The sequence below is a fragment of the Capra hircus genome, chromosome 8 (assembly GCF_001704415.2).
Source record: "Capra hircus breed San Clemente chromosome 8, ASM170441v1, whole genome shotgun sequence".
NCBI lineage: Eukaryota > Metazoa > Chordata > Mammalia > Artiodactyla > Bovidae > Capra > Capra hircus.
In genome coordinates this window covers 43,729,067-43,741,109 of record NC_030815.1, presented here as the reverse complement: position 1 = coordinate 43,741,109, position 12,043 = coordinate 43,729,067, and the positions used below count along the sequence as shown (strand labels likewise).

At 41.3% G+C, this 12,043-nt stretch overlaps 1 protein-coding gene across 2 annotated transcripts in view; it reads left to right on the top strand.

The window, feature by feature from the left end:
- The window catches only part of KANK1 (KN motif and ankyrin repeat domains 1), a 211,390-nt gene that overhangs the window by 69,473 nt on the left and 129,874 nt on the right, over nucleotides 1–12,043 (top strand). For both annotated transcript variants that reach the window (XM_018052043.1, XM_018052042.1), the window contains exon 2: nucleotides 6,104–6,229. The gene's annotated coding sequence lies outside the window, so the exon portion shown is untranslated. The remainder of the gene's footprint in view (nucleotides 1–6,103; nucleotides 6,230–12,043) is intronic.

Sequence of the window (12,043 nt, the reverse complement as noted above, 5' to 3'; positions counted from 1 at the left end):
TCTCTCTTCTCAATCCCTTTTTTCCTTAAGGAAGCCCAAGCACAGCCTCCTGAAGCAGGGAAGCCAGAGCCCCCTCCTCACGTGAGTGAGGAGCATTTGGAGAAAAAACACTGAGGACACCTCATGCCCCAGAAGCAACGACTCTCCAGGTGCTGGCTGCGGAAGACAGTATGGTGGCTCTGCCTCCCCTGCAGCTGCTCAGGAGAGCCGCCTGTGGGCACAGCCCCACTCCGAGGCATCACCTGCTCTTCCGCATGGTCCCTATTGTATGGGTGCTGTGAGTGAGTGAGTGAAGTCACTCAGTCATGTCCGACTCTTTGCAACCCCATAGACTGTAGCCTACAAGGCTCCTCCATCCATGGGATTCTCCAGGCAAGAATACTGGAGTGGGTTGCCATTTCCTTCTCCAGGGGATCTTCCCGACCCAGGAATCAAACCTGGGTCTCCCACATTGTAGGCTGATGCTTTACCATCTGGGCCACCAGGGACGTTGTACCTGCCCCTAAATGGCAGGAGTTGTAGGCATTTGTCGTTGCTTGAATGTTTCCAAAACCATATTTTGTAAACCTGTTTACTCCAGAGGTGTGCACATGTGTGTGGTCAATTGCGTCCAACTCTTTGTGACCCCATGGACTGTAGCCTGCCAGGATCCTTTGTCCATGAAAATTTCCAGGCAAGAATACTGGAGTGGGTTGTCATTTTCTTCTCCAGGGGATCATCCGGACACAGGGATTGAACCCAGGTCTCTTGTGTCTTCTGCATTGGCAGGCAGATTCTTTACCACTGCGCCACCTGGGAAGCCCAGGGCCAAGTCGCTTCAGTCCTGTCCAACTCTGTGTGACCCTATGGATTGTAGCCTGCCAGGCTTCTCTGTCCATGGGATCCTCCAGGCAGGAGCCCTGGAGAAGGTTGCCATGCCCTCCTTCAGGGCATCTTCCCAACCCAGGGGTTGAAACTGAGTCCCTTATGTTCTGCACTGGCAGGCAGGTTCTATACCACTGGTGCCATGTGGGAAGGCCAGAATAGCCTTCAAATTAGTGAGCATTTCTATAAATCTTTAGTGAATTTATAAAAGGGTGGGGGAAAGATTCCCTTTTCTGGCAGTGGATAATTTAGTTCTGTTAATATGCCTTCAGAGAAACTTGTCTCCCTGGCTTCACATATATGCACTTTTGCCCTCAGAGTTCTCAGTGACTAGACTAATTGTGAGTGCATCCAATTTCAGTGATCATATGCTTTCCTTTTGCCATTATGTTAGACACTGCTTTGGCCACAGCACAACTAATTCATTAAAAAATAAAAATATTTTGGAAGGATATACTTAAGGTTAAATCAAGGGGAATGCCATAGAAAATGGCAAAGCTTGCATAAAGCGTTAATGAAAAATATGTGATCTTGAGCAATCAGTATATTACATAGAATCTGTGAATGCCTCCTCATCTAAAATTTCAGTACAAGCTGTTCATAAAATATTTATACAGCACAGTGCTGCTTCCACCCTGACAAAAGCATAGCTTCAGGTGTATGGTGTTACTACAGACATCACTAACGTATAAGCAACTGAAGCACCTTTAAGAGTGCTTACAATGTTAGAAAGTGAAGTGTGTGTCACGGGGTTCAGTTAGTAGTCACCGAAGAAATGGCTTTAGTTCCTAAACAGAATTGTTTATTTTGTTGCCAGATGGCACTTATTAGTAAAGAAACATCATAGAGGAAGGAGAAGAGAGGTTACTAATGTGAAATTTAAAAGAATAGATGCTGCAGAAGCTAGTAACCTGGTTTACTGTGGTACAGGGGCCGGAGTAGTTCCTGAGATGACTTTTAAGAATGTTATTAAAAATACAGCTGAGAATAATTCTGTTATCAACTCTTTTTTTTTTAGTGTCAGTGCAAAGCTCGTTTGTTAAATAAATATCTGATTATAACTTTACTAACTATGCATGCTTAATTCATCTTATCTGTAAAAGAGGAATGATAACACTTGCCTAATGGGCTCATTATAAGAATCAAAAGAAAAAGGCACCTTAGTAAGGGTTTGGCAAGAAATAGCGTTTTTTGAGTTTATGTTTGTTTTAACAATAATTGCTTCCATTCATGACTTTACCTGCATTTTCTTTAATTCTTGAAGTAGACCAGTGAACTGGTCGACCATTTTAGAGATAAAGTTAAAAACTGAAACTATTTGCAACACTTATGTCAAAGTTCATGCATAGTATCCTCATGTAAGGATACCTCTGTATCCTGTGATAGAGATCCTTTCTGGTTCAAAGAGGCTGGAATTGGTTTTGTTCCTGATACCCAAAGGTTCCCAATTAGTATACCATCTTCTCTGCATTATTAAAGGGCCAAGCTAATAATATCCTTCATAGATGAAGAGATGCTACAAGTAAATAAGGTGGACACTGTAGCAGGAAAACAAAGGACATATACGAGAAGTGCAAAAAAGTAAAAAATGTTCAACCTCAGAGATATGTTAATAATAGGGAACTTATAGAATCTGTAAGATAGGGTAATTTAAAAATTAATACTACCCATGTTTAGAAGGAGTGTAGAAAAGTATACCACTTGTCTACTACTCAATGTACCACTCAGGAGAAGGCAATGGCACCCACTCCAGTACTCTTGCCTGGAAAATCCCATGGACGGAGGAGCCTGGTAGGCTACAGTCCATGGGGTCACTAAGAGTCAGACACGACTGAGCGACTTCACTTTCACTTTTCACTTTCATGCGTTGGAGAAGGAAATGGCAACCCACTCCAGTGTTCTTGCCTGGAGAATCCCAGGGACGAGGGAGCCTGGTGAGCTGCTGTCTGTGGGGTCGCACAGAGTTGGACACGACTGAAGCAACTTAGCAGCAGCAGCAGCATATATCACTCAAACACATATTGAATGAAACATTCTATAGGACAAGCTATCAATAATATCAAATGCATATTTTTTCATATGTTTGACCCATGACTTTCTCCCTAGCAAGTACTTAGTGGTGAGTTGGAGGATATCCATCTTAGTATTATCTACATATTAAAAAATTGAAAGTGACTTAAATGCTTCAGGGAAGTTTATTAAAATTGATGATTGTACATTCATTAAAACTGAAGGCATAAGAGGCTAATAAGTGACACAACACTTCCATCAGTATAAAAATAAATGGGAAAAGCAGGTTATAAAATAATGCCTAGAATTCACTTTTAATAAAAATTTAATATGCTTACACATTTATTTATTATGTTTATGAATGTGACATCATCATATCAAAATAGAAGGAGAGTAAAAAATGCTAATTGTGCTTAAATTTTCTTTGTTATTCATATTTGATTTTTATAAACTTTTGGTAAAGACCCTTAAAGAAAGAAGAAATATTTAAAGTTATCTTTTTGACAAATCGGCATATATTATGTAGGTTACCCAAACGTAAGTCATATGATATCTGACCTGAATCTGGACTTTTGATGTGTTGATCTGATACATTTCAGTGTATCTGATACATTTCCTTTTCTTTGTTAAATGAATAACTATCATTTCTCTCGAGCAGGAATATATAATTTAGACGTTCAGACTTGATAGCATATAGCTGTTGAATGGTTCTATAAAGTTTCTTAGAGAACCAAAATCAGGCACACTAGAGTGGAGAGAGGCTGGAAGGATTTGCATTAAATTATTTTCAGTAGCCAAGCTCTGTGTATATGGAAAGGCATAGAGCAAGGAAATAAGAATGAGAGTTTTTATCAGACTGTTAAGTAAACTTCAGGGTAGAAAATGACCACCATAATGCCTTGGGCTTGATAACCACAGTTCTTGACAGGAAAGTCTCTCCTCGTCTCCATTTGCTCACCCAGCTTCTTCTCAGTCCTTTTCAGTCTGCATCCTGGACCAACCCTATTGAAAACTGTCCTCAGGGGTCCCCAGTGACCTCCCTAGGAATCGTTACGTCCAGGGATATCTTGTTAGTCTCCACACACAGCATTTGAGGCCACTTGTCTTTCTTTGGGTTGATGTGCCTCTCTACCCTCACGGTTATTCTCCTGCCTCTGTAACCGTTCTGGCTTTTCCATTGGCTCATCTTCTCCGTCTCCCTTGAACCTTCACTGTGTCTTCTAATTCCCCTTAGAAGCTTCATTTTCCTAGTGCTTCTTCTTTTCTGAGGTAAAAGTTTAACAGCTAGTCTTTCCTCGCTGTGAGTCATTCTTGCTGCTGGTAAGAGTTTGGGTCATAAAATGGCTTTTGGAATTAGAATATGTTTGTTTGGACTCAAAACCTACAGACACTGGAGACACTTAGAGGATATCTCTGGCTCTATGAAAAGACCCCAGGTTGCCTGTGAATGGTCTACTTACTGATGATGGAATAAGCTCCTTCCATACAACAAAAATAGTGGCATTAATAAGAGAATCTTAGGTCAAGGCACAAAGGCTTATAAATTTCAACGAGCATTTGTAGAGATGATGCCCCCCCCAAAAAACAAAACACCAGATTTGTAAAAGCTTTGATGTAGTCTGTGCCAAAATGAAAAACAAGTTTAAAAAATGAAAATAGTCACTTTCCAGTTGGAGAGCTAAGCTCAATAAACTCAAAACAATGTCCAGTTCCACTGAGAAACTGGGAGGGTTAAATCATCTGGAAGGTGGCATCTCTGAGTCTGTGAACCTGAGATGGGCTTCACAGAGGGAATAAGAAAAGCTGTGTCCTGTGTGGGGAATGATGGTTGCGCAAGCAGGGCACAGGAGTATGTGTCCTTTGAAACCTAACGAGACTTACCTGCCTAGGACAGAAGGTGTTTGTTGGAAGCTGGAGGAAGATAAGATAAAGTAGAGGCAGATTATGAAGGAACCTGAAAGCCAGCAAAGGAGTTTACATTTAATGGAAGAGGAATGTATTACGACTGTGGATATAAGAGATGTGGATGTAATAGAATGCTAGATTTGGAGATGAGAAGAACAAAGAACTTCAGAGTTGGAGGTATCCTGTAAGGTGGGGTGGGGTGACTAGTATTTGCTGTACATGCTGTATGTCAGGTGCAAGATTGCATAGTTCTTATTCTTACAGCAACTTTAGAGGTAGATGATATCATCCCCATTTTATATATAATAAATGAGCTCTGAGGAAATACAATGTGTCTGAGTTTTTAGAGTACTTAGGCCAGAATTGAACACGTCTGACTTCAAAGCACAATGAGGATGGAGAATGTTGAAATCAGTTCCTGATTTTACACTCAGGAAAACTGAGACCCAGAAGATAGGGGACTATCCAAGGTTACCCAAGTAATGGAATGAAAGCAGCTGGACAGGCAGTGATCTGCAGAGAGAGGCCAGGTTAGAGGCTGCTGTTGTAAACAGGTGGGGGTGCCACAGAATTTGGTACTAGTGGAGGCATGTTTTATTGTTATTTAGTCACTCAGTCATATCCAGATCTTTTGTGATCCCATGGACTGTAGCCCGCCAGGGTCCTCTGTCCTCGGGATTTCCCAGGCAAGAATACTGGAGTGGGTTGCCATTTCCTTCTTCAGGGCATCATGCCGACTCAGGGATCAAATCTGCATCTCCTGCCTTGGCAGGCAGATTCTTTCCCGTTGAGGTACCAGGCATAGGAGTAAACAAGAGTAGAGAGCAGCAGGACAGTGAAGGGAGCGTGGGGGTGGACTGATGCTGGCATGGCCAGTGATGGAGGGGATCACACGAAAGCAGTCCCGGAGTTTTAATCCAGGGGAACTGCGGTTCCCAGTGAAGATCCTCAGCGCAGCTGATTTTCAGAGAAGGGCATGTATTTCTTATGGGCTAGTCTGATTCTGAAATGACAGAGATACCAAATATAAAAAGTGATGGGATTTGTGAGCTGATTTATGTACATACTGATGGATACATGAAGAGAAGCACATGAAGTAGAAGTGAACTGATGGTGAGACACCCCAAGAATTAGTGACCTGCTTTTGCCTAAAGGAAAGGAGATATAATGATATCCTAGACTTTCTTGCCGCTTCTACCGGCAACCAGAAAATGCCTTAACCACAATAAACCACATAGCCGTCTTTAGTAATTGATTCCCCTCTGCTATTGGAAAGGAGTATTGCCCCATCACATTTTCTGCAATGAGACTTCTTTTCTTTCAGAATGATTGTCACTGTACTGGATGGACTGCTGAACTATTGAATTACTTCCATCTTTTGACCACACTAAGAAATTGTCCATGGAGTTGAGATATTTATTGCAGTAATTTCTGGCCTTACATACTTAAGGTAAGGTATACTTTTTTCCCATATAACTGTCATAAAGTTGTCATGTTTTTCTTCTTTAACTTTGCTTTTTAAGAGACATTAATCTATTCTTTTCTTCTAGCTTTTATGCTCTAATAATCCCTTCAGAGTGCTCTTAATCTGAAAATATATGAGTGCAGAAAAGACTTTTATATAATGAAATATGAGCAAGCTGTTTGAAAAATAAAGGGGGAAATGTATTACTCTTCACATTAAATCAATAAAAGTACCCCATTTCCTTAAACACAATATGCATAGACTGGGTTATGCTAGAAAACTTAATAGATTGAAAGGAATATTTATTGTTAAGGCTACTTGAAAAAAATGAAGATACTTAAATGTTAATATATTGCTGGCTTTGTTCAAATAAAGAAAATTTACAAAATACAGAGAACTTAAAAGAAAAAATCTGTTACTTCACTGCCAGAGATAAAATTCTACTACATTATTTATAATACTTGTTTTTACAAATACTTGTAATGGGGGTGTGTGTGTGTGTGTGTCATATGTTGTTAACTTGTTATATTTTTGCAAATGAGGAACATTTATCACAGGCTTACTCCATGCCAGGCTCCGTACCAACCACTTTATATGCATTACTTTATTGATTCTCACAACCCTATGAGGTTGGTGCTTTTCTTATCCCCATCTGTACACGAGAAAGTTGAGGCTCAGAAAAATTAAATAATTTGCCATGTTCAGAAAACTGGTAAACTTACTTAGAACTTGAACCAGTCAGATGCCAAAGCCCATACCAACAGGCTTTTTACATGCTTTTTTTCCTTGACAACATGCTTTGCCTTCTTTTCTACAGCATCATTTCACATTAGAAGGTGTTCGTTTATATCGGTATATAATGCTTTCTCTACCTCATCTCCTTTTGGTGGACATTTACTTGTTTTACCCAGTTTCAGAAACAACATTGTAATGACATCTTTTGTGCACATCCATGATTGTCTATCTAGTGCGGATTGCTGCAGGTGGCATTGCTGAGTCAGCCCACGATGTGGGAATGAATCCCTCAGGTGTTTGATGCTTTCTGCTAGTTGCCTTCTCAAAAGGTTGTGGGAGTTTATATTCCCACCAGCAGAATATGGAAGTACCTGATGACCCTAAGTCCTCAACAACGTAGGTAGTTGGCAAATGAATAATATCATTTGCCTTTTTAGAAGAGTGCAGGTCAGGTCCATCTTCTTGTCTCTAATCCTTTAGAACCTTAGCCTCCTGACTGGTTTCTCTCCCTCCACTGTAGACCTCACTTAATCATTAAAGGTACTGCAGGACAATGGGTAAAAGCATGGACTCCAGAGCTAGATGCCTGGGTTCAAATCATGGAAGTATTGCTCTGCCTCAGTTTCCCCATCAACAAGTGGAAATAATAATAAAGCCTTCTCCTGGGGTGGTGCTTGGGGTTGCAAAGAGGCAGACACAACTGAGCGATTGATCAGCAATTTTAGAACAAGTGCATGACTTCTGGTTTGAGCTCAGTAATTGTTGGCTGCTGCTGTTGTCTTCCAAAAGTCCATGCTCATGTAACTCTAAAACCATAGATTATATGCAGTTGACTCTTGAACCACATGGGTTTGAACTGCATGGGTGCACAGATTTTTCCAGTAGTAAATACTGTAGTACTGTATGATCTGTGGCTAGTTGAACCTGCAGATGTGGATTCTGAGGAAGGCAGACATGGATGGAGGGCCAACTATAGATTTTTTATTGTGTGGAGGGTTGGCACCCCAACTCCCATGTTGTTCAAGGGTCAACTGTACTTGTTTTAAATTAAATGTCATCATTACCGAATTAGTAATTCACAGTAGAAACTGCAGATGCTGACATTGTTATTACATGTTAACAGCATGAGCAGCCTGAAGGTCAGGCTCCCTTGATGATGCAGGGTCAGGATATTGAGGGGAGAGAAGTAACAGGAATAACTAGAATGTTAAAGTGCTTTCTAAGCTCACAGAGCACTCTTACATGCATTATCTTGCTTGATCCTCAAACATAATTGAGGGAGGTAGAGCAGGTATCATTAACCTTGTTTTACAGAGGAAGAAATTGACTTGGAGGAATTAAGAGAGTTGTTCACTTGAGGTCATGGAAGCAGACTCTGGCAGAGTTAAGTGTGTGCTCCAAGCCTCTGACTATAAATCTGTCTTCTTGATGCTACAGGACGCAGTGATAGGCCGAAGAGGTACAGATGTACACTTGCCCGCATATGGAAACATACTGGGAAGGGAAGGAGCAAAGAGGGTTGCCGTGGGAGGAGGCAGCAGAGTGGGGTAAGGACATATTGGAAGGAAGGCAGGGACCCAGGGAGGAGGGAGGAGGGAGGAGGGAAGGGAAGGGGCATGGGTAGTGAGGTCAAGAAGAGAGCAGGAAATTGAAGGGGCCAGGACTGTAGGACCACAGGCTGGCTGAGCACCTGGCCGGAGGAGGCTCCTTTGCAGCAAGCAGGGAGGAGAAAAGGAAGAAGACAGAGGATAGCCATCTCTATCTTCTAAGGCAAAGGGAATGAGAGCAAAAGTAAGCAAATGGGACCTAATTAAACTATACTGCCTTTGCACAGCAAAGGTAACCGTTGGCAAAACGAAGACAACCTACTGAAGGGGAGGAAATGTTCACAAATGATATGACCAATTAGGGATTAATATCCAACATTCATAAACAGTTCATACAACTCAACATCAAGAAAACAACCTGATTAAAAAATGGGCAGAGGACTGAATAGACATTTTTCCAAAGAGGAACACCGTTGGCCATCAGGCACATGAAAAGATGACCTAACATCACTAATCATCAGGGAAATGCAAATCAAAGCCACGGTGAGCTGTCACGTCACACTTGTCAGAATGACTTTCATCAAAAAGAACACAAATCACACATGTTGTTGAGGGTGTGGAGAAAAGGGAACCATCTTAAGCTGTTGATGTAAATTGATGCAGTCACTGTGAAAAACAATAATGAAGTTTCTCAAAATAGAACTACCATATGACCCAGCAATTCCACTCATGGGTATATAAAAAAAATACAAACACCAACCAAAAACATAAATTCAAAAAGATACTTGTACCCCAGTGTTCACAGCATAGCATTATTTACACTTGCCAAGATGTGGAAGGAACCTAAATATACATCAACAAATGAATGGATAAAGGTGTGTGTATATGTATATACACAATGGAATACTACTCAATTGTAAGAAAAGAATGACATTTTGCCATTTGCAGCAGTGTTGATGAATTCGAGGGCATTTTGCTAAGGGAAATAAGTCAGACAGAGAAAGGTAAGTATTGCGTCAGTTGTGTAAGTAAGTAAACGCATGTGTGCTGAGTCATGTCTGACTCTGTGACCCTATGGACTATAGCGACCAGGCTTCTCTGTCCATGGGATTCCCCAAGTAGGAATACTGGAGTGGGTTGCTATTTCCTCCTCCAGGGGATCTTCCCTATCCAGGGATCGAACCCATGTCTCCTGTGTCTCCTACAAGGGCTTCCCCGGAGGCTCAGCAGTAGAGAACCTGCCTGACAGTGCAGGAGATGCAGGTTCAATCCCTGGGTCAGGAAGATCCCCTGGAGGAGGAAATGGCAACCCACTCCAGTATTCTTGCCTATTGTAGCAAAGAGTCAGACGTGACTGAGCGACTGAGCACTCGTAGGTGTTAAAAGCCATTATCACCTATATCACTAAAAAATACAGCAAACTAGTGAATATAGCAAAAAAAAAAAAAAAGCAGACTCAGAGATATAGAGGACAAATTAGTGGTTACTAGAGCAGGGAGGAAGGGCAGTATAGAGGTGAAGGAGTGGGAGATGCAAAGATACACTTTGTGTGTATACACACAAAGCCTTGTGTATAGTATAGACTACATGGATGTATTATACAACATAGGGGATAGAACCAATATTTGTAATAACTAAATTAGAGTGTAACCTTTAAAACTTATATGAAAATATAAAATTAAAAAAAAAAGCAAATGCACAGTCCTACCATTATTAAATCCCTATTCTTCCAGAGGTTTTTCCATGTGTATATGCTGGGAAGGATTGAGGGCAGGAGGAGAAGGGGATGACCGAGGATGAGATGGCTGGATGGCGTCACTGACTCGATGGACGCGAGTCTGAGTGAACTCCAGGAGTTGGTGATGGACGGGGAGGCCTGGCGTGCTGTGATTCATGAGGTCGCAAAGAGTCGGACATGACTGAGCGACTGAACTGAACTGAACTGATGCTTACATAAAAACTTTAAATACAAATATGCAACCTTGGAAACTTCTCTCCGTATCATTGTCATTGCTGCGTAATTGCTAAAGGTAGATAAAGAGTGTGGTTTAGGAATGTACGTGCTTAAAATATCTCCCTCTAGACATGTGTCAGTGCATGTCCTCCTAACTATAATTTGAGGCTACGCTTAATTATTCTTAATATAAAGTCAAGAAAGAGGTTTTTGTTCTATATTACCTGAAAAACAACCCATTTACAATCCACTGACAGTATATAAGTGTTTTCTTTTCCTAGATTCTTCTTAACATTAGAACATAGAATTAAAAAAAATCTTTTCCAGTTGTATGCACAAGGGAACATTTGTCATATGTTTATAAGCCATTTGTATTTCTTCTTTTGTGAATATTCCGTTCATGTTCCTTGCCCATTTCCCCAAAGGGATTTTTTCTTTTTGTGTTGCTAATTTGCAAATCTTTTTATTGTAAACTATCTTTAAATGTAAAAAATATTATAGATCTCTGTCTCCTTTGCCTTTGAATTTTGTACAGTTTTTTTTTTTTGAGTAAGTATTTAATTTTATGTGGTTTGAATCTTTTTTTCTATGGTTCCACATAGACTAATTATGAAGCAAGAAGGCCTTGGTATTGTTCCCTCAAAGTCTGTTCTTCACATAGCAGAGTGATCTCTTTTAAGTGTAGTCACATCTTGACACCCGCCCCGCCCCCGCCGCCCCACCTAAGCCAGTTGTGGCATTCTCCTAACCCTGGCCTGCAAGACCTGGCATGATCCAGCTTTGCCTGCTCTCTGACTTCACCTCTGTCACTCATACTTGAACACCATGTTCCCACCACATCGGCTTTCTTTCAATTCATGGAACATGTCAACCTCTTTACTGCTCCCAGGATTCTGCAAGTGCTGTTCCTTTGCTTGGAACATGTGCTTGTACACACATATGTACTCATGTACCTTCCTTATGGCTGACTCTTCCTCTAGAGAGCCAGTTTCAAGAAGAAGAGCTCCAGAGCATGCTGCTTGGGTTCACTTGCCTCTTCTGTTCACTAGCTCTGCATCCTTGGGCAAGCTGCTTCTCCTTATCCTCACCTGTAACATGGGAGTCATCATTGTAACAGTACCTAACTCGCCTTGTTGAAGAAGATTAAATGGGTTAATTCATGCACAGCTCTTAGAAAACTACCTTATTCATAGAGTGAACATGAGTGGGTTATTGTTTAGTTGCTAAATCATGTCCAACTCTTTGCAACACTTTGGGGGTGTAGCCCATTAGGCTTCTCTGTGCATGGGATTTTCTAGGCAAGAGTGCTGGAGTGGGTTGCCGTTTCTTTCTCCAGGGGATCTCCCCAACCCAAGAATTGAAACTGTGTCTCTTGCATTGGCAGGTGGGTTCTTTACCACTGAACCACCTGGGAAGGCCAAAGCTCAGCCTTGCCTGAACATGAGTGGTTAGTTGTTGTCGTAGTCCTCCTTCTCCAGGCTCCACCTTAAATTTCACCTGAGACAGAATGTTTTCCAATTCAAGACTGGTCTTTCCCTCTAGTATTCTCAACGTCATAATTCT